This window comes from Mixophyes fleayi, chromosome 9 (genome assembly GCF_038048845.1).
Source record: "Mixophyes fleayi isolate aMixFle1 chromosome 9, aMixFle1.hap1, whole genome shotgun sequence".
In the NCBI taxonomy this organism is placed as follows: Eukaryota; Metazoa; Chordata; class Amphibia; order Anura; family Limnodynastidae; genus Mixophyes; species Mixophyes fleayi.
This window is the reverse complement of record NC_134410.1, coordinates 62479858-62500537: the sequence shown is the minus strand read 5'-3', so window position 1 is coordinate 62500537 and position 20680 is coordinate 62479858. Positions and strand designations below refer to the sequence as shown.

General features: G+C 38.0%; 1 protein-coding gene across 2 annotated transcripts in view; it reads left to right on the top strand.

The window, feature by feature from the left end:
• The first annotated feature begins 202 nt into the window (after positions 1 to 202).
• The window catches only part of NEXMIF (neurite extension and migration factor), a 302312-nt gene continuing 281834 nt past the window's right edge, over positions 203 to 20680 (top strand). The window contains exon 1 of one of the 2 annotated variants that reach the window (XM_075184433.1): positions 203 to 941. The gene's annotated coding sequence lies outside the window, so the exon portion shown is untranslated. The remainder of the gene's footprint in view (positions 942 to 20680) is intronic. The other variant, XR_012678885.1, reaches the window with a different exon arrangement.

The following is a 20680-nucleotide window of genomic DNA, read 5'->3' as shown; positions in this document are numbered from 1 at the left end:
ATATATATAGTCTTCGTCCTTGTGATTACAGTTTCAATACAATTCAATTATTAAGCACTGACACAATCCATTACATTTTTCCAACACAAGGGTTAAATACATCCTCTTTCATTTCTCCATCCATCCACATTTCCCATCCCCGCCCCCCAACATCCCCTCTGCTGCTTCATTATGGTCCTTTCTGCGCGTGCACCTGCTGAAGCCCCTTCTTCTCGGCGCGTTCCCAGATTCCGGGTGCGCGCCCTTTATGACAGGTCGCAGCGCGTTCCCGGCTCCCTGAGCCCTATATCTGAGGAAACAGAAGAAACAATGGCAGCGACGGGCACCGTGTGAAAAGAGAGCGGGTTGGAGAAAGCACAAGACACCGATAAGGAACAAGGAGGAGGATGCGTGATCGAATACATAAGGAATAGTAAAGTGCCCAGAGTCCTCTGCTCCCCCCTTCACCTCATCGCCCCATACCCTCCAGCCCCCCTCCTCCAGGGAGATGCAGAGAGCAGGGTGATGCACAAAGGGCTGTGCGCGCTGGGGAGGATGCAGCATCCTGCAGGAGGAGCAGAGACAGGGAGGAGCATCCACCTGCTGCAACCGGGGCTCCCAGCCCAGCGCTGTGTGCCACAGTAACTGCTGCAGAGGGGTGGGGGGAATACTCACTGAGCCAGCACCCAGGGGAACACTGACCGAGCACACAGGGGGGCACACACTGAGCCAGCACAGGTGAGGAGACCAACTGTTCCTGCACATCAGTGGAAACTCATTGGTCCAGGAGAGACACTCATCGATCCACCATATAAGACTCTAACAGCACACAGACATTGAGCCAGAAGAGAGAGGATACAGAAGAGAGCACTGATCGGGAGGAGAGAGAGGGCACATCCTGCAGGCTCATCCACACCAGCACCAAGATCCCCCTACTCTAGTCATGTGACCCTGTCTTCTAGGTAAGTGCTTATCCTATAATAATCAATAGATATCTTAGGGTGTGGGAGAAAGGTTACTGCCATACACTACATATGCCTGCCAAGGCCTCTCTTAGCTGGTACCTCTACAGCAGCTCCAGGCAGCAACATAAGAAATGTGGGCAGGCCTCATTTAGATACAAAATTCACAATGTGCCACATCCTATTTGACCCTATGTTCAAAGCTACACTATTCCTATTGTCTCCCATAATAAATATAGCAATATGGTCTGTAGATGAAAAACACAGTGTATGTAGTTCTGTTTCTAAATTAGGTTTTCACTGCAACTTACTCTAATTGGTGCAAAGGGTTTTAAAATAAGGGCACAGTAAGATGTCAGCATCAGGACATACTTGCACCTCCTATACAGATAGCCAATCATTAGGGCCACTTTCACATTTCCCAAAAGGTCTTTTCTCCACCCAGAGGTTTACTGTGTGCTCCTCTCTGACATTTACTTTATCTGCATGACATTCTCCTTCTGGTTCTGACTTTCAGAGAAGACATACATGCTTATTTGCAGATGTGCAGTGGATGGGATGAATAAAGAAACAGTAATTATTTATATGACTATGGTTAATTTAGGAAGACAGGGATTAACAGCATAAAATAACCTTTTGGCATTTAAACAGAAAGTGCAGCTTTTTCACTGAAGAGTTAAAATGTGTGTACATAGTATCTATAATTAAGGTCTTCTAATGTCTTACACACCTATTTATCTGCATAAATATAACACAAGCCTGGATACTTGGGTGGGAATGTCTCTGATTTGGAGGGGGTGTAAGATTCCCCACTTAATATGTGTACTACGACTTCATTTTAAAATGTACCTTTAATAGCCTAAGTCCACCTGCTATGAAGTTTACCTCCAATGCTGCATGCCAATATTCTGCAGCTACTATAAAATATTATATATACATCTTTATACATACATACACACACATATATATATATATATATATATATATATATATATATATATATATATATATATATATACATATATATATATATATATATATATATATATATATATATATATATATATTATAGTGGTCACATTTTTCATACCACCGCTCCTAAAACTTTGACCACTGTATATATATTTGTGTATATATATCTATATATGTGTATGTATATATATATATATATATATATATATATATATATATAATATATATATATATATATATATATTAATACTATATATCAGTATTCTATAAGATTCCATATAAAATCATATTCTTATAATTATGTCTTAATAGTATTGAGTTATTAATTTACAAACATTTTCCTCTGTGTGAACAAAGCGTACCACACATACAGTTCCTAGACAAAGCATTAACTATATAATATATTTCTAACTTGCTTTGTACATGATAGGAAACACATAATAAAAAATGCAAAATATAACATCACTATAAAATATGAAAATTTTAAAGTTTCTGAACTAATTATGCTATTGTGTATACTGCTGTTTGGTATATGTATAACTACAACCTTGTGAATGAATTCTCCATAAACACTTTTTTATCAGCTGCTGTGGAATTATTTTGACTAAATGAATATTTACTAATATTATTGTCATTTATTTCTTTGTCAGAAATATTTGTTAGTGCTGTACTATTTGGGAGAGGGGATCCTGATTGCGAATACATTACATAGTCTTTGGGAGCCAGTTTACAACCTAGGGGCATCAAGCTTGTCCTGTTAGCCCGCATCTGGCTCATGGACCACTATGTGTACATCCCTACACCGGGTTACAGCCAAAGAAAGAGTTATGGAAGAAGTGCATTCAGGCTCAGCAGTAATGTATGCAGATACATGCTCATGTTTAGTAGAGGCCTTTGGCTTCATTTAAAGAGCACTACAAAAAAAAAAGGATCAAATCTGCACCTTGGCAAAACCATGTTACACTGCAGGGGAGGGGGGATTAAAATGTGTGGAGAAATGTAGAGTTCGGAGGGGGCGTGTCCTAGCTGAACTTTAAATTGCAGTGTAAAAATAAATCTGTCCAGTATTTGTGTGTGACAGGCAACCAGTATTTTCTCTGCCTGCAATCAATAAATAAATATATTTGCACCCTTTGCATTGCATCATGGTGTGTCATGGAGCAAATTTTCTTTGCTTTGCTCCTAACTACATGAGGTCCTTTATATGTACATCAAGAAGGGAATCATTTTGGTGTAGATGTTTGTTAAATAGTAATATACAAAGCAGATTTTGGAACTATCATTTTGTGCATAATATGTTCCTCTTAGCGCTTGTAATATCCGAGCTGTAATGTGTGATACAAGTGGATTTTGTCTTTGCCAAAGGCCATTGCTGTTCCCTCTGCTTCCTTCTACGTTCTGTGTTCTGATGTATCCGTTTCTTATACACTCTGCCTACAATTTGTAGTAATGAATTTCTCTGGAGCGGTTACAACCATGCAGTGATTTACTGGGCAAAAATGATATTTCAGAACTCACAATAATGCCAAAATAGAAACATGGGGTAGCTATCATTTACATATTAACGAGGTAGCTGGCAAATAGTCACCCAAGTGAATGACTGTTTGGAATGGATACCAGAGAAAAATTTGGTTGCTAATACAATTAACCATCTGTGTCAAGTGTAATGGAAATCTCCACCGGGAACATTCAGTTACAGTTTCAGATTCCTAATGTCTATAGATAACAATATTAACCCTTTTTATGCAGTGCTCTCTGGGTTGAAAAATTATATTTACATATATTATTTATGAGTAAAAATGAACAGTTTTATTAGAAATAACAATGCCATGGGATCTGAGGGAATCTAATGTGTACTAGAGTCCAAAAGGTACACTGTAAGAATGTGACATGTTTACCTGTAATATTATGGTTGCAAACTGTATTTCATGCATCTGTGAAATGAACATAAATTAGCCAATGTGACATAGTCATTGCTGTTAAATGGTTATTGAAAGAGTTAAATGCAATGTGCAGAATGTGACTGGCCGTGTGTTTTTGCGGAATTCTGAAATAAAAGGGTGTTTGTGTAAATTTGGTCTTGGATGCTTACTTTCGAAAACAGACCAGGGTCCTGATTTGTTCATTGGTGAAAACACACGAAGGGTTAACCAGAATAAACACACATATTTTAATTGAAGTTTAAAAATGCACAAACTAAAGGAAAACTATTCCCCAAACAAATTTTCTTTTTCAAAATATTCTGTACAAATAAATGTAATTAAACATTGCAGATGATTTAATCAGAATAAAACTTGCATATTTTTTATTACACTATGTGCCTGATGTAGAATCGGATGCAAGTCCTTATGTTCAGCGCAAAAAGCACTTTTGGCCAAAGATCCATCTCAATTTGCACTCCCGACTGAGACGGATCCCCCACTTGCACCTCTCTGCGCTTAGAGAGGTGGAACGGGGGAGGTAGTGGGGGAGCCTAGCAATGTAAAGGCGTGTTCACGCTCTTTACATGCTATTTTGAGTTGGAAGCAACCGCAAATAGGTCTCTAGAAGACGTATCTTTTGTGGGTGCATTCAGCTGGTGCAAGAGACCCTTGAAGTATTAAAAAGCAAAGTAAAAAATAATTGAATAATAATAAAAAAAAAGGGTGTGCACTCCCTCCCAAACAGCGTTATTAACTCTTGTGCTATTTTTTTTTTTTGGGAGGGGGAACATTTTTATTTTCCTTTTTTTCCTTTTTTTTAAAATTTTTGTTATCCGCTTTACAGGGTGCTGTGCATGATACAATTACATGACGGCCCATAAGGCAGACACAGATCTAAAGATCTGTGCCACTCTAAATACTGTGTAAATTACGGGATGCAATTTACACTTGCGATTTGAGTTAAATTGTGTCTGACTCTAAATGAGGCCCTATGTGTTTTTCTCTGATTGCTCCTTTTTTTTTTAGTATGTAGCTTTGTGTGGACAGCCAAATCACAGGCTGAAACTAACAAAAGTCACACTTGTAGGCTATAATAAACAGACCAATGTAAACAAAATACTAAAAGTAGGAGCACTGCAGTAAAACAATAAATATAATACAAGTATGCATTATTTTTTACAAATTCTTACATTAAATAAAGGTAAAATATTAGTTAAAACAAATGGCTAATATAGATGTATTCTTTGTATATTTAAGGTCAATTAAACCAAAAACAAAAATTGGTTCCTATAAATGCTGTTAATAATATTTACAAATATGACATGTAAACATTTATTAGAATAAACAATATTTAACAAAGGTTGTGGTCATGTTAGAGATCGTTTTCTACATACACCATATGTCCTGCCATTGAAGTACACTCTCGTCTGGCCTCCTTTGCTCATATATGCACCTGTGGTACGTTACCCTAATATTAGGGTTGTGGGCCTCAAAATAGTGATCTATTGGCAGTTTTCATGGTACTGATTCAAACAAGAATGGATCATGAAAGCAGAAGGTTACATTTTTGATCTGTCATCTGTTTGCTCCTGTTTTTGCTCAAATGTGCTTAACTGTATGCATGAGCATAGATTTTATACATGAAAATTGCTGTGACTGCAGAGGTGGAGCATTCAGCATCTTTTGAATGGAGGAGCTTATTGGACAGGGCCTTTCCTTCCTGAGTGTGTGCTAGACATATAAATGTACTTAGTTGTGCTCTCATATGCAAAAATTAGAATTTACATTTTTGGGATGAGATCATTTAAAGGGAATTCAAAGGATGGGGAGAGTGCATTTAGGGGGCATTCCCTGTTTGGTTGGGGGCTGTAGAAGATTTTTCTTGCTGTACAATGACTTGAAAATCTACTGCCTTCTGCATCTTCCCGATGTCCTGCCATTCTTATATTAATTTCAAGACATAAATGAGGCTAAACTAGTCCATACTTGCCTACTTTCACAAAATTCTTTCCGGGAGAGGGGCGTGACTGGAGGGCCCGCCCCCCGTGACGAAAATGCCGTTTTGTTGCGGGGGATGGGGACAAAATGACGCGATTCACTGCGAATCGCGCCATTTTTGGAAGGCAGTAGCGGGATGCGGGAGACTTGCCAGCTCTCCCGGGAATCCCTGAGACCGACCCGAATTTCGGGAGTCTCCCGGACATTCCGGGAGAGTTGGCAAGTATGAACTAATCAATATTTTAGAAGGTAATCAGAAATATTTTAAGTTAGATTCTTAGTTTTTTAGTCCAAAGAAAGTAAAATATATCTGGGAAACAAATTAATGCCTCTTCTAAAGGAGATGGATAATGTTGTTGTCACCCATCATTATGTGGATAAACTAAATAGACTTCCATACTATCATCTCTCTCCTGCTGTGTAATCCAGACAGTTTCTAAATACAGTTGGTATAATGAGTGTGTAGTGGCTGGTCACATGGTAATAAGTAGCACCTGAACATGGAGGGAGCCTGTTGCTTAAAATAGGCTCACAATAGTCTTTAGCTGTCTCTAAGTATACTGAATTTAAAGGTTCCTGACATCATTTTAATATGTGCCTATGTTTACCCCAATTCCTATGGAATTAATAAATTATGATTTGAAACAAGTTCACCAAGAATAAATAAGGTTAATATGTTTGGGATGATTTTGCCACAGTTATCTTGCTTTATTTATATGTCAATCCATTAAAAGGCATTACAACCTCTAAAGTAAAGTTTGACATTGCTAATGGAGTCTGCTAAAGAGTCCCCAGAGTACTATTTCAGTTAACTGTAGCCTGTGTCCTTGCAATCATAATAAAAAGGCACAGTGATGGGGTTTAGAGTGAGATAGTCACCTGTGTGGTTTCATTTACGTGTAGAAAAAGATTAATTTAAATGTGTTCAAATCTGTTTAGAGTAGAAAATAACAAATGCACCAATGGTTCTAAAGCTTGACAACATTGTAACATACTGTTAATAGATTGTAAAGGAAAGGCTGCCATGTGTCCTCAGAAATATATTGAAGTTATAATGTTATGATTTACTTTGTGGCCTTTATATCTACAAGAAGTTGCACAAATGTAAAAGACAACTTTAAGTTCAGCAAGACCCGTTAGTTTTTGTAGCTACCTCTGTTTCACAAACAACTTTAATGGGCTGGAAAAATATAGTCGTTTATTGGCTTATTTTGTACTATTTTGATCATATATAAAGTTTTTTTCTCCCCATATATGTTGGCCCCAGTCTTTGACTTTAGATTCCCTTTCTCCCTTTATGTTCAAAGTAAATTCTAACATTTGTATTAAACACCTGAAACAATGACTATAGGTAGCATGGACTTTCCTTCTAATACACAACAGTTACATCAATTGAAAGCATCACAAAGACTACAGTGAGACTTAACATAGTATGAAGGACATAGATTAGTGGTGGAGATATATTTTGGGGAATGCAAATGCAGCTCTCGATTTTGGTGATAAAATAAGTACATAAAGAGCAAGAATATACTATATTAATATTTCACCTGCTAGTGATTGTGGATTCTCCACTGAGGGTCCAATGGGACGTACTGTTACTGTGAGCGATCAGCACCAAGTAGCTTGCAAACCAGGAGACAGCATCCGCAGCACAGAGTGTGATAAAAGTACCAGTAACCCCCTTTAATATGTAAAGCAGTAGTAGTACTGTTTAGTAAAATACCCTTAGTAAGACCCAATAATAAGCCTTGCTGAATACTATGTTTCTGATTATAATAATAATAATATCCAGTATTTTGCCAGCTTTAGCCATAATGTTCAGTAATGTTTTAGTTGTTGCAGTGATTATCTAGCCAACATTATTAGTAATGCCCACGTTTTGGAAGCAGTAACCAGAATGACCAGTAATATGCAACCGGCTCTAATAATGTTCAGTATTATGCCAGCAGTACCAGTGAAGTCCAGTAACATGCACTGGACAAGTAACAGCAATGGCAATTAATAATTTACCAATGATAGTAATGCCTAATAACATGTCATTATTAAAAATAATGGGCTTTTATAAGAATAAAGCTACCAGTGGTAGTAAAGCCAGATAACATGCCTGCTATAGTAGTAGTGCCCAGCAGTATACCACGGGTGCATTAGAGCACAGTAATCTGCCAACATAGCAGTAATGCCCAGTGTTACACCATCAATTGTATTGATCATCAATAAAAATAATGTCCAATAATAAGCCACACATATTAGTAATACCAAATAATGTGACTGTAGTACTGCCCAGTATTGTACACAACAGTAACAGTATATATGCACTTTGATATTCTCTTCTAGCTGCTTGTGTTGCCAGATGGAAGCACCCTGAGTCACTTGTCAAAACTTTAGTGTTGTGCTACTGGCCAGGACTGCCACCAGAATCTGCAGGGCCAGTACAAATGTAAGAAGCAGGGTCCCCCTTCTTCCTTCTGTCATGCCATTAGCCCCACACCTTTATCTCAAAACATACTCCATTCTCTCCAGCCACCTCCTGCCCCTTGTTCTATCTAACCACTGCAGCATATTACTGAGCTCTCTGCTTCTTCATGCTGGCTCCTATCAGCTCCTCTCCATTGACAGCGACACAACATTATTAATTACGTGACATTATTAGTTACGTGGCGTCAGTGATGCTGGAAGTAGAGGTGAATGCGGATGGCACCATCATCCCTTACATCTCAGGCTGCCTAGAAAGGGAGCCTACCATGTCCCTTAATTCATTGTGGAGGCCCTCTCCCTTAATATATCTGTTTAGTCAGCCTTACCCTACTGTTGGGCCCCATACTGCTGTACTCCTTGTACCCCCTTGATGGCGGCCCCGCTACTCATAAATCTATACCATCAGAGGCCAGTTACAAGCCAGTGGCTCACCCCCATTTTCTCAGGAACCAGTTTTTTAATTTATGAACACTTGATCTCCCCTTGAAAAAATAAATGAAAAAAAGCAAATATCTATGCTTAATTCATGCCACACACATGACAGGTGGTAGGGGGGTGGGTAGTTGGGTACCAGTGAACTGTTTTAATTGTTAACTTATACAATTAAGAAACATATATGTCCTTTATTGCAGAGCACCCACTTAAATCCCATGAAAAATATGTGCACTGTTTTAAAACACATCACTCTAGTTACCTGTAAGGAGATCATAACTTTGTGGTATTTTCCTTCATTTTTTTATTCAAGTTGTTATTAATGATTTTCATCTCACTATGTGTCATGTGATGACCATGACAACCACTGTCATATGACAATTGATTAAATGTGCCTTTGTATGGGGAAGCTTAACAAGTATTGCACACAGTACTTGTACCACCACAATACATGTTCTGTTATCGTCATCTTAGATTACAATAAAGATTTTTTAATGAATGAATGTTTTAAATATTTAAAATTTTTAATCTGTTTTTGATTTTTTTTTTAATCCACATTAGTGGAACTGGCAACCTTGACATGTATACATGTGCAAAGACTGGTCCAGCAAAGTAATAAGTTAACCCCTATCTCTCAAGCCCAGTGTCACTCAGCTGCCCTAGTGATATTTCTTTGTTAAATTGCAGCAATAAATAATTTTGATCTGCACAATAAAAAAAATCCTACTTTTTGCCCAAGTAACGCGCTGGCAGCCATAGAAATATCCACCACGGAGCAATATTGCAAACGGGAAGATTAAGTGATAAGAGGACCTCCAGCTTCATGTTACAAAGGCGCTATTTAGTCTTTGTGGCAAATTTAATCTCACTGCACAGTTATCTAGCCCTGATTGTCAGGGACAGTCCGATGTTTTAAAGATTGTCTGAGTTCCTCAGTTTTTTTGCTCATAGAAATGTCCTACTTTTTTTCTTATTAGCATTATTGATAAAGAGGCTCCACGCCAACACTGCTATTCTTAAGAATATAAAAATAGTTATGCAATTCTCTATATGGACAAAAGTATTCGGATGCTTAACCATAAAACCAACAGGGACTGTAATGATATTCTATTCCAATACATATTCTTTAATATGGAGTTGGTCCCCCCTTTTGCAGTGATAACAGCTTCCACTCTTCTTGGAAAGTTTTCCACAGGATGTTGGGGTGTTTCTGTGGGAATTTGTGCCCATTCATTCTGTAGAGCATTTATGAGATGTTGGACAAGAAACCCTGGCTCGCAATCTCTGTTCCAGTTCATTCCAAAGGTGTTAGATGGAGTTGAGGTCTGGTCTCTGTGCGCGCCAGTCAAGTTCTTCCACACCAAACTCATCTAACCATGTCTCTGTAGACCTTGCTTTGTGCACTGGGGCACACTCATGTTGGAATAGAAAAGGGCCTCCACGAAACTGTTGCCTCAAGTTGGAAGCATAGCATTGTCCAAATTGACTTGGTATGCTGAAGTATTAAGATTGCCCTTCACTGGAGATAAGGGGCCTAGCCCAGTCCCTGAAAAACAGCCTCATACCATTATCCCTCCTCCACCAAACTTCACAGTTGGCATAATGCAGTCAGGCTGGTAACGTTCTACTGGCATCCGACAAACCCAGACTCACCCATCTGATTGCCAAACAGAGAAGCATGATCCGTCACTCCACAGAACACGTTTCGACTGCACCACAGTCCACTGTTGGTGTGGTTCACACCACTCCATTCGATGCTTTGCATTGGTCTTGGTGATATGAGACTTGCATGCAGCTGCTCGTACATGGAAACCCATTCCATTAAGCTATCGCCGCACAGTTTTTGTGCTTACATTAATGCCAGCAGAAGTTTGGAACTCTTCAGCTATAGAATCAGCGGAGAGTTGGCGACTTTTACCCACCATGCGCCTTAGCAGTCCTTGACCCCGCTCTGTAATTTTACGTGGTCTTACTCTTCGTGGCTGAGATGCTGTTTTTCCTAAACGCTTCCACTTTCTAATAATATCACTTACAGTTGACGGTGGAATATCCAGCAGGGATGAAATTTCACAAACAGTCTTATTGCAAAGGTGGCATCCTATCACAGTACCACGGTTGTAGTCACTGAGCTCTTCAGAAGGACCCATTTTGCATTCCAAATGTTTAGCAAATGTAGACTGCATGGCTAGGTGCTTGATTTTATACACCTTTAGTAACGGGTCTGATTGATACACCTCAATTCAATAATTAACAGGTGTAGCCACGTACTTTTGTCCATATAACATGTATATATATATATATATATATATATATATATATATTTATGCATATATATATATATATATATATATATATATATATATATATATATATATATATATATATCTATCTATATCCTTCACCTAGATTTATTGAATTGGTTTGAACAATACGTTTCTCCTAAAATGACATATTTGAGTTTGAGTCCCTTTTACTGCTTCCTGCCAATATATCACCCTACATTTATTATGAGTGTCCTGTTGGATAACATATTATCATCACCTGCCTGTTGCAAACCAGACGTCAATTATAGTCAGGAGCAGTAATTACCTGCAGACATTATTAAGGATTTTCTGTCTCCAGTCAAGTAAATTTAGGTGGCTGGAAATGTTTCTTAATATTGCAGCACTGTACTTCTGCAAAAAGTGATATAGACTGTGCCTCACTTAAAGTGTTCCATTTCTGATTTGTTATGGATTGTGGTCAATAGATTTAATTTAGACAAAGGGTAAATCATTCTGCTGCAAGCGCCTCTGCTTCACAAGATGAATGTATAGTAAACGTCAAATCACATGGTGCAGTCAAATGCCACATTGCTCATTTTAAAATGTAAGGGCTGCACTGACAGATATGGTGAATCTTCTTGTTCTAGTGACTGTGCTCTATGTGCTCTGCATTGTAAATACAAAATAGTACTGATTGTGCTGCTGTGGAGCAGTATATGCCCAAGTCACCCCTAGAAAACCTTTAGCAGACTATCATACTATTATACTATGAGCAAACTATTAATCATAAGCGAAAGCGAGTGTTTTCTCCAGCGATAGGGCTTCCCCAAATTCACCAGGGGGTCACTAGTAGTGATAGCCCCCGCTAACAATAAGCAACAAATACCACCACAACCCTTGTTCTGTTTTCAGGAGGGTGATAAGCATTTTGTAGTTTTTCACATTTTTTTTAATTTAATTTTATTTTTAATTTTTATTCATTGTGTCCACTAAGTGCAAATGACAGCCCAAGTCTGGACTTTCAGACCCACTTTACATGCATGATTTCCCTCAGACTGGCCCTGAGAAGCCATAAATTAACCTTTACCACTCTTGGCCAGTATCGCCGAGGCTGTTAAATATTGCTTAGGTACCCCTGTGATATTTTATGGCGGCGATAGGTGATATTTTACAACTATTTTATTAATCTTATTGCCGCATATTAATAAATAGATATTCCTCTTGTGCCAACATGTGTCTAGCTTTAACTGATTGTGTGACAGTATGCAGACTTATGGGAATACTGTCTTCGAGTTCTGATTTTGCTTCACCATTCTGCTCAATGCCGCTGTATTTGTAAATTTGCATTTTTGAATTTATAGTCTATGAATAGAGCTGGAATGACGACTTTCAATTCACTCTGCTATGTGGTGCTGTGTGGGTTAGCAACACTGATTGCCAAATTCTGCTGGTGAAACATGAAATTTCGTGGCTAAATGAGGTGAATTTTTCTAAGAACAGTTTTGAAAATTTCACTTGGCTGTATTCAAAACCTTTGTATCACTTTGTCCTGGGTATTTTTTCTACTACCTCATTGCTGTTTGCAATAATTATGCTGTGTTTTACTATTACTGGCAACTTTTAGGGCTCATACAATGGGCACTTTTACTTTGTGTGTCCAATTGAAGAATGGCCATGCAATATGAAGGAGCATTTATAATGAACGCAGGATACAGAATAGGGGATAGAAAATAGTACATGCTCTGTCCAAGGTCTGACCAATGTTCATTATGACTGTTCTCAATAGGAATTAATGATCTCTGTTTTTAGATGCCCCAAACTTTGCTTACAATGCAGGGGAATGCACCTCTCTACTCCTCAGGTGTATTAAAAGCAACCATGTGTATGGGCCCTTAAATTGGCCTCATTGGTGGTTTTCATATAGCCAATAAAAGAAGTACCTGTTTCACTCACATGTGTGACTATTTTATACATTGCATTCAAGTGCACTATAAATTTATGATTTAAGAACCATATGTCCAAAAGAATATTTATCTTTGGTTTAAGAACAATGTGATATTACTACTGAATGGTTCATTTTGTAAGTTTTGACCAATATGCATACTTCCCAGCTGTCCTGAATTCAGTGGGACAGTACTGATTTGCAGCCATTGAAAGGGACGGAGCTTGCGCTGAAGTCGGTGGATCTTCCTTCAAAAGTGGATGTGTTTCTGTGTATTGGGTACAGTTTTTGGACAGGTGGGGTTATTTTGTTCAGTATTTTACCTATGTATATTATGGGAGGTATGAGTATGAAAAGCTATGTATATTTCCAAGTAACCATAAATATCATCAACACTGATTTCATATTTATTCAGAGCATATGGGTCCTGCCTGTAATTTGCTCAGTCAGTTGGCCCGTCCCACAAGTAACACTTCCTGAGACATACACCCCCCTCAGACAGCTCAGCAATGCAGAATGAGTGGCTCCTCTTTGTAAGTAAGAAAACTACATTTAATAAAATCAATGTGTTTCTTAATTTTTTTTTAATAATTTGTGAAATTTGTCCTGTGACATATTTCATGCTTGCCAACTTTGTGACGCTGTCCTCCGGGAGATCCTAGAGGACAGGTCTTGTGACTTGGGTAGGAGGGTGGTGGTGATTTCTTTGCAACAGCATAGCTCCGCTCCCACCATACACTGCCAAAATTCACGGCATTGAATAGCGGGGGGGCACGGCTTAATGGCACATTTAAGCACTGACCCCGATATTCAATGTTGTGAATTTCGGCATTTTTTAGGATCTGGAAGGTTTGCCTACTCTCGAAATTCAGGAGCCTCCCGCGAATTCCTGGAGAGTAGGCAAGTATGACATATTTTGCCGCTTTGAAACATTGTGCCTTTTATTGACTGCTCAGGCAAGAGCAATAGACGTTTCTTACCTTTCGTTAAACAAATCTAAAATGCTGTATATCTTAATGGAGCTATTTATCGTTCATCAAAGATATGCCTTTGCTCTAGTAGTAATCTGAGATTTGTGATTCTGAGGACCGGACTTGTAGAAGTAGTTTTCATTTTTCTGGCCTCCGTAGCCGAAAACTAAGTTTTGGGTTATAATAATAGCACCAAAGCCTTTGCTCTGATTTGCATGAAATTTGGCCTGCACAGAGAGAATCTTCGTGTCTCTCGACGTGCCAAGTTTTATGCTGATTGGTTGTGAGGATGCAGAAAGCTAAACTGACTTTTTTTGTGTTTGTTTTTTGGCAGTTTCAAGCTGAAGCAGTTGGGGATTTTAACATGAGTTTTTTTTCATTGATTTTACATAAAGGTAATTTGATATATATTTCAGAAATTATTTTCTGGTTGAATTGTAATAAGTTTATTGCAGTTCAGTTACTAGAAATAACTAAGGGGTATATTTACTAAACTGCGGGTTTGAGAAAGTGGAGATGTTGCCTATAGCAACCAGTCAGATTCTAGCTGTCATTTTGTGGAATGTACATATATATATATATATATATATATATATAGTAAATTTAATGAATAGTCATGGTTGCCTCTGTCTTTAAATTTCTACAATGACTGATTAATCTTCCATGTCTCCACCTTCCACTATCTTTCCTTATTCTAACTGTACCGTACCACACAACCTGTAGCCACATAAAAATGGCCTTGCTGCTTTCTTTATTAGTGATTGATAATTCTTCTGGTCTTTCGGAATTGTTGTTCCGAAACCCTGTGTATCAAGTGTTCCCCACACCTCTTAGAGTGTAAGCTCATTTGGGCAGAGTCATTTTCACCATCTTTTTCATGCCTTTATTTGTAATTTGGTTGTATTATGATCCCCCCAAATGAACAGCGCTGCACAATTTGTTGCCACCGTATAAATACAGGCTTATATATTTGTTTTTTGTTTATCTGAAGTACTCTTTTAGTAGTATCTAGTATTATTATTATTTATTCAAATGTATAAACTATGGCACATAAGAAATAAACCCATGGCCATGCTCGTCAATGCTTGAAATTAAAACAGCTTGAACATCTGTTGACATTCCAAAGATTTCTATTTGATGTGATCTAAATATACAATGCATGAGGGAATCACTCACTGTAGAGCACAAGTGCTTGTTTATTACTTGCTTACTTAAGTTAAAGCAAACAGTATTATTTTAGAAACATTTTTCCTGTGATTCCTGCCAATCATATCCTCACATACTCAGAGCCGGATTTAGACCTCATGGGGCCCTAGGCAAGATACTGGTTTGGGACCCCCTCCCTGAAAAAATCCATAGCACTATAGTTTTTTAGCATAACATATACCCCTTCAGGGGCTGACTGGCAGACTTTAGCCCGGGGGGCAAGCATATAGCACTGGCCCATAAGTAGCAGCCCATTTTTAAAGGGTGATCTCACCGCCGGCCCTGGGAGGGCCCTCTGGGGACCACTGGGCCCTAGGCAATTGCCTAGGTTGCCTAGTGGTAAATCCGGCCCTGCACATACCACCCAACTGTCCTGATTTTGGCTGGACATCCTGATTCGCTGCCCTCAAAAAGTAGTTGGGCTAAACAATAGACTGGGTGGAGTTTTTCCCACATTTGTCCATTTAATCATCATCATCATCATCATCATCATCATCATCATCGCCATTCTATAGCGCCAGTCATTCCACAGCACTGAACAGAGAATTTTTTTTGTCAGTCCCTGCCCCATTGGAGCTCACAGTCCGAATGCCCAAACACTCATATACACACAGACTAGGGTTAATTTTGTCAGTAGCCAATTTACCTACCAGTATGTTTTTGAAGTGTGGGAGGAAACCAGAGCACCCAGAGGAAACCCACGCCAGCACAAGGAGAACATACAAACTCTGGACAGGTCAGGCCCTGGTCAGGAATCAAACTCATGACCCCAGTGCTGTGGGCCACTGTGCTGCACTATGCTGTCCCTATGTGGGTCTCACGGGTACGGGGCTTATTTTGTCCCGATTTCGTCATTCTAAATGTTGTGAGGTTTGTACTCAGTCAGTCAGTTGGCCCCTTCCACAAGTACCATATCCTGTCACGCATCTTCCTCAGTGAGACAGTACAATGGAGACAGAATGGCTCTGTAGACAAGAAAAATACATTAAATTAAATAAATGTTTTTGAAGTTGAAATAATTTGTGATATTTGTCTTTTGACATATTTTGCAGCATTGAAACACTGTGCTTTTCACTGAAGTGATTTATTAATATGAGTGTTATGGTAATAAGAACTGATAAACAAATCCATTATTTACTTCTTTTTTAGAAACAAGTATATGTTCCCTTTTTATTTCTGAGAATAAATAAAATAATTTTAAAAGTTCTTTAAAGTGTTAAATCACCCCCACTTGTTCCTCCAAGTGTTACCCCCACTTGTGCCAGTCCTTGTCCCAAGAGTCAATCACCTAATATTGTCTGCAATATCACAGTATATGTGGCAGCATTATAGACAGAGACTGGAAAGATTAGCGTATGGTAAAGCAGTAGTCACCGTAATCTATTTAAAGATTAACTGGGGTATCTCTAACACGGAGTTCTAACTGAGATGAATGAATTATTACGGCATCCTGCTTTGTGGAAGCAAGTAGTCTACCCTTGCACTGTTTGCTGGGATTGTTAGCCAGAAGGAGGAAGTGAAAGGTCACAATGCACAGACTTTGCCTAAATACATATAGACAGGTCAGTCATACCTGATACGTTTGCTAACCACACCACATTTGTATTGAAATACATATCGGGAGGTATATTTACTAAACTGCGGGTTTTAAAAAGTGGAAATTTTGCCTATTGCAACCAATCAGATTCTAGCTATCATTTATTTAGTACATTCTACAAAATGACAGCTAGAATCTGATTGGCTACTATAGGCAACATCTCCACTTTTTCAAACCCACGGTTTAGTAAATATACCCCCTGGTGTGACTTACTCCGTCTTCAGTAAAAATGAACAATGTCCTGATTTACCAAATTCTGCCATTTTATATTATACATGTGTATTACAGCAGGACTGTATTTAGCTTTACTTATACAATCACCTCAGATAAACTGTGAACTGATGCTAAAGATGTTCTGTGTATCGTGTTAATTAATATTTGAGGCACCCTCAGTCCTTGTTACATTTTTATTCTCCGCGCTTACATACTTTAGTGTGTTTCTCTCCAGACTTGTGAGGTGTCGATGTCAGATTATTATGAGTCTGGTATAGTTGACACAAATGCTGTGAACAGAAATTGAGCACATGAAAGAAACATTTCTTGGCCTTGTCTTATTCTGTATTCCTAAAGTGGAACTGTCCTTCCAGTCACCCCTTTATAATTCGATTGCCCTCTCTCTCTGTGAACCCTGGGGCTAACACTCACAAGGACACATCAGGAGATATTAATCAGATCTTGGTGCATTGATAAAATGTTGCCAGGTTTATCAATGCAATATATTAGTTTCTGCATTGCAGCATCACTAGAATGTTCTTTGTATGGCTGAAGAAGAATTCATTTCTTCTTGTATACTATTTATGACTTCAGTTCTCCACTGTTGGAGTTTTATGCAGTTTGTAAATTAAATTATAAATGTAGAAGGGCAACAATAATTAGACTTATTTAATTTTTGGTGAAGTGAAGTGTGTATTACAAGGAAGCAATATCATGCTTTGGCTATATGACATTTTAACAGCTTAGCATCGAATGCACTGATCGTTTATTAGTTTTATTTCCAAGGGCAATTTAGTAGAAAACTAAATGTGAAAAGAGCTAATTTTCATGCCGTACAGATTTTGACTGGATTTTTAAAATCTTTCATTTAATATTGCTGAAACAGTGTCGGGCCAATTTATTAAAAAGTTGCTATTGCAGCAATAGAAAATATCCTATCGCCATGATCTAACAATAAAATATCACTGGGGCCGCTGAAGTCTGCCGGGTTATACTGTCCGGGTGCTGTAGACGCTTTGCAGGGCCAGGGATATGCGCACACGTGAGTCAGCTAACTGGTCACACATGCGCAATGAAACTGAAACCCATGATTTGTGTATTCAGTTCCACTTGTTAAATAGTTAAAATAAACAAAATGAAATAATATAAAATTATATATAAAAAATATGACAAAAATATATTTGGTTTCCCCCATGTTCATTCGTTTTTGGCTTAGGGTTTGGAAACTTGCAACAGAAAAATTAGTAAATTACTTACCTTTTACTCCTGAATGGGCAATCTTGGGCATTTTACCCTCAAATATTTGAGTAGCCAGTGGAGGTAGAAATTGTTGTTGGCCATCTCGGTGGCTGCCTGTAAAGGTATTCTTCAAATGTGGATTCAAAAAGCCCCATTCCCCTCCTTTGAACTGTTCAAAGATACATTTCTCTTTGTCTTGTTGATGGACTGGTTGGAGGCTTGTCACCATAAAGATATATATAACTAAGAGATTCTTTGACAGTTGGAAATGTTTTATTAATACATTGTAACCATCCACAAAACACCAGATTTGGACAAGTTTTTCTATACAATACATGGTTTGAAGGATGCTATATTTTTTCATTTTTCATGGCTCCTCTTTTGCTGGAAGTTACTGTCTATGAGTATTTGATTTTTTGTTTAACTGACCACCTTCTTAACTATGCACATGTTGTTTATATTCTCAACTACTCTTTTTCTGGGTTTTCTTACGTTAAGTCTAACTTTATATTAATTCATTTGACTGCTTCCATACTGTCTAGTGTATGTATCTTTTTCTATTTCTCTGTTATGTTATATATATATATATATATATATATATATATATATATATATACACACAGTGCTTTTTTTGTAAGAAAGAAGATGCCGAAACTCACAGCACGTAGTCAATCACTGTATACACAACCACCCACGTCAGTTGTGTAACGAAACAAAATGGTTGCCGCCCGCGACCACACGACCAATCACAAGCTGAGTAGTGCCATCACAACTAGTGCAGACAAAGTACACATGCATCAGACTCAACAGACAAGCAGCTGGCATGCACCGCTTTAATGATTTTGCCTCTGACCTGCTACGCTCGACAGGGCGATTCAAGTCCACATGGACCAAACATCAAATGTTCAAAAGTTACTTTTAAAACTTGGAAAATCCATTGAAAAAAGGTGCCAGAACTCAGTTCCGGTGAGTTCTATGACAAAAAAAGCACTGTGTGTATATATATATATATATATATATATATATATATATATATATATACATGCTTATATTATTTTAAAATTCTTCTCAGTTGAAAAAATGTTTTATTTGAATAATAATGTCATCAATATCTCCTGCCATTGTCATCAGATGGCAATACCAGAAGAAGGATAGCGGTGGTACATGTAACTCAGCGACTCTTGATTAATAGACTTCCCCATGCTCTCCCCATCTTACACCAGCTAATCTTCATAGGTATTTCTTCTCCCTCTATCTTCTCTATCGCCCCAATAAGTGGCAATAGACATCAGCCTTATCTCCACATATTAATAAATAGACCCCTAAGTATGAAATTCCCCTCTACAGATGTCTAGCTTTAACTGGTCCTATCACCATATATTAATACATAGACCACATAATCTGGCAGTTTCTGCAAGATAAGCCTGAGCAGTTTTATTTTTATTCCTTTTTTATTCTCAAGGGTTACGTTGTCAGCTGAGAATTATCTGACTAAATCTCCAGCATAGAACAATACAAAAAGAAGAGCGATTTTCTCAGGTCAGAAAATGACACTTCTCCTGTAACACCTAGTCTAGTTTTTTTTGTATTCTTTTATTTTTTTTTGTCTTACTGTTATTGTTAGTAGTCTGATAATAAAGCATTCAGTTTGCCAGTAGCAATGTATCTATCCCAGCTGGGAAGCTAGTGTTACATTTATAACTCCAGCAAAAACAATCACAAATCAGAAAAATGGCTGAGTTCCTACCTCTGTCATTTTTCACCGGAGCAGCAGAGAGCGTCTCTCCTTTCACCTAGTGTAAACTGGTGAAACATTAGATCAATAAGGTAAAAACCATGCAGGATTTTAAAATAATGTATCTCTATTGCAGGCTATAAATATGTTTTCAGTACAGATATACAGCTTAGTTTTTAGTAAGCACATTATTGTTGAGAGTTGGTTATAGGCCTCCAATGGGAAGGGGGAACATTTTGAATTTGTTTCATGAGGATACCGTTTTTAGTAATGTTTTATATGTGCCATCAAGTGTCTGGAAATAATACAAGGCTCAGACTTTATTTTGACATAACTAGACTTTGGTTTATATATTTATATTTATATTATAAGGGTCACTTTCTTTAATTCCTTGGCCCCATTATGCTTTTTCAGCTTTGTTTCAATTTTTTTATCATTAGGAAAATGTAGTCAAAATTTCCAGGGCAATAAAAGTGAGGGAGAAGGCAGAGGATCAGGGGAGAACTTTAATTGTTTTTCTTCAGTGTCTGAAAACTGAGATATCAGGAACACATGGCAGATTCCATATGAGAGGGGCAAATGGCAAGATTATGACATGGGAGATTTCAAATTTATCTTTTGTCAAAATATTAATATTCTATGCAGGAAGATACTCTATATAATGTAACAACAGTACATATAGTAAACAATGGTATGCTGTGGAAAAGTATATACAAAGTGCATGACATTGACTTCCTAGTTACAGTGGCACCTGTCAGGTGGTGAGATATCTT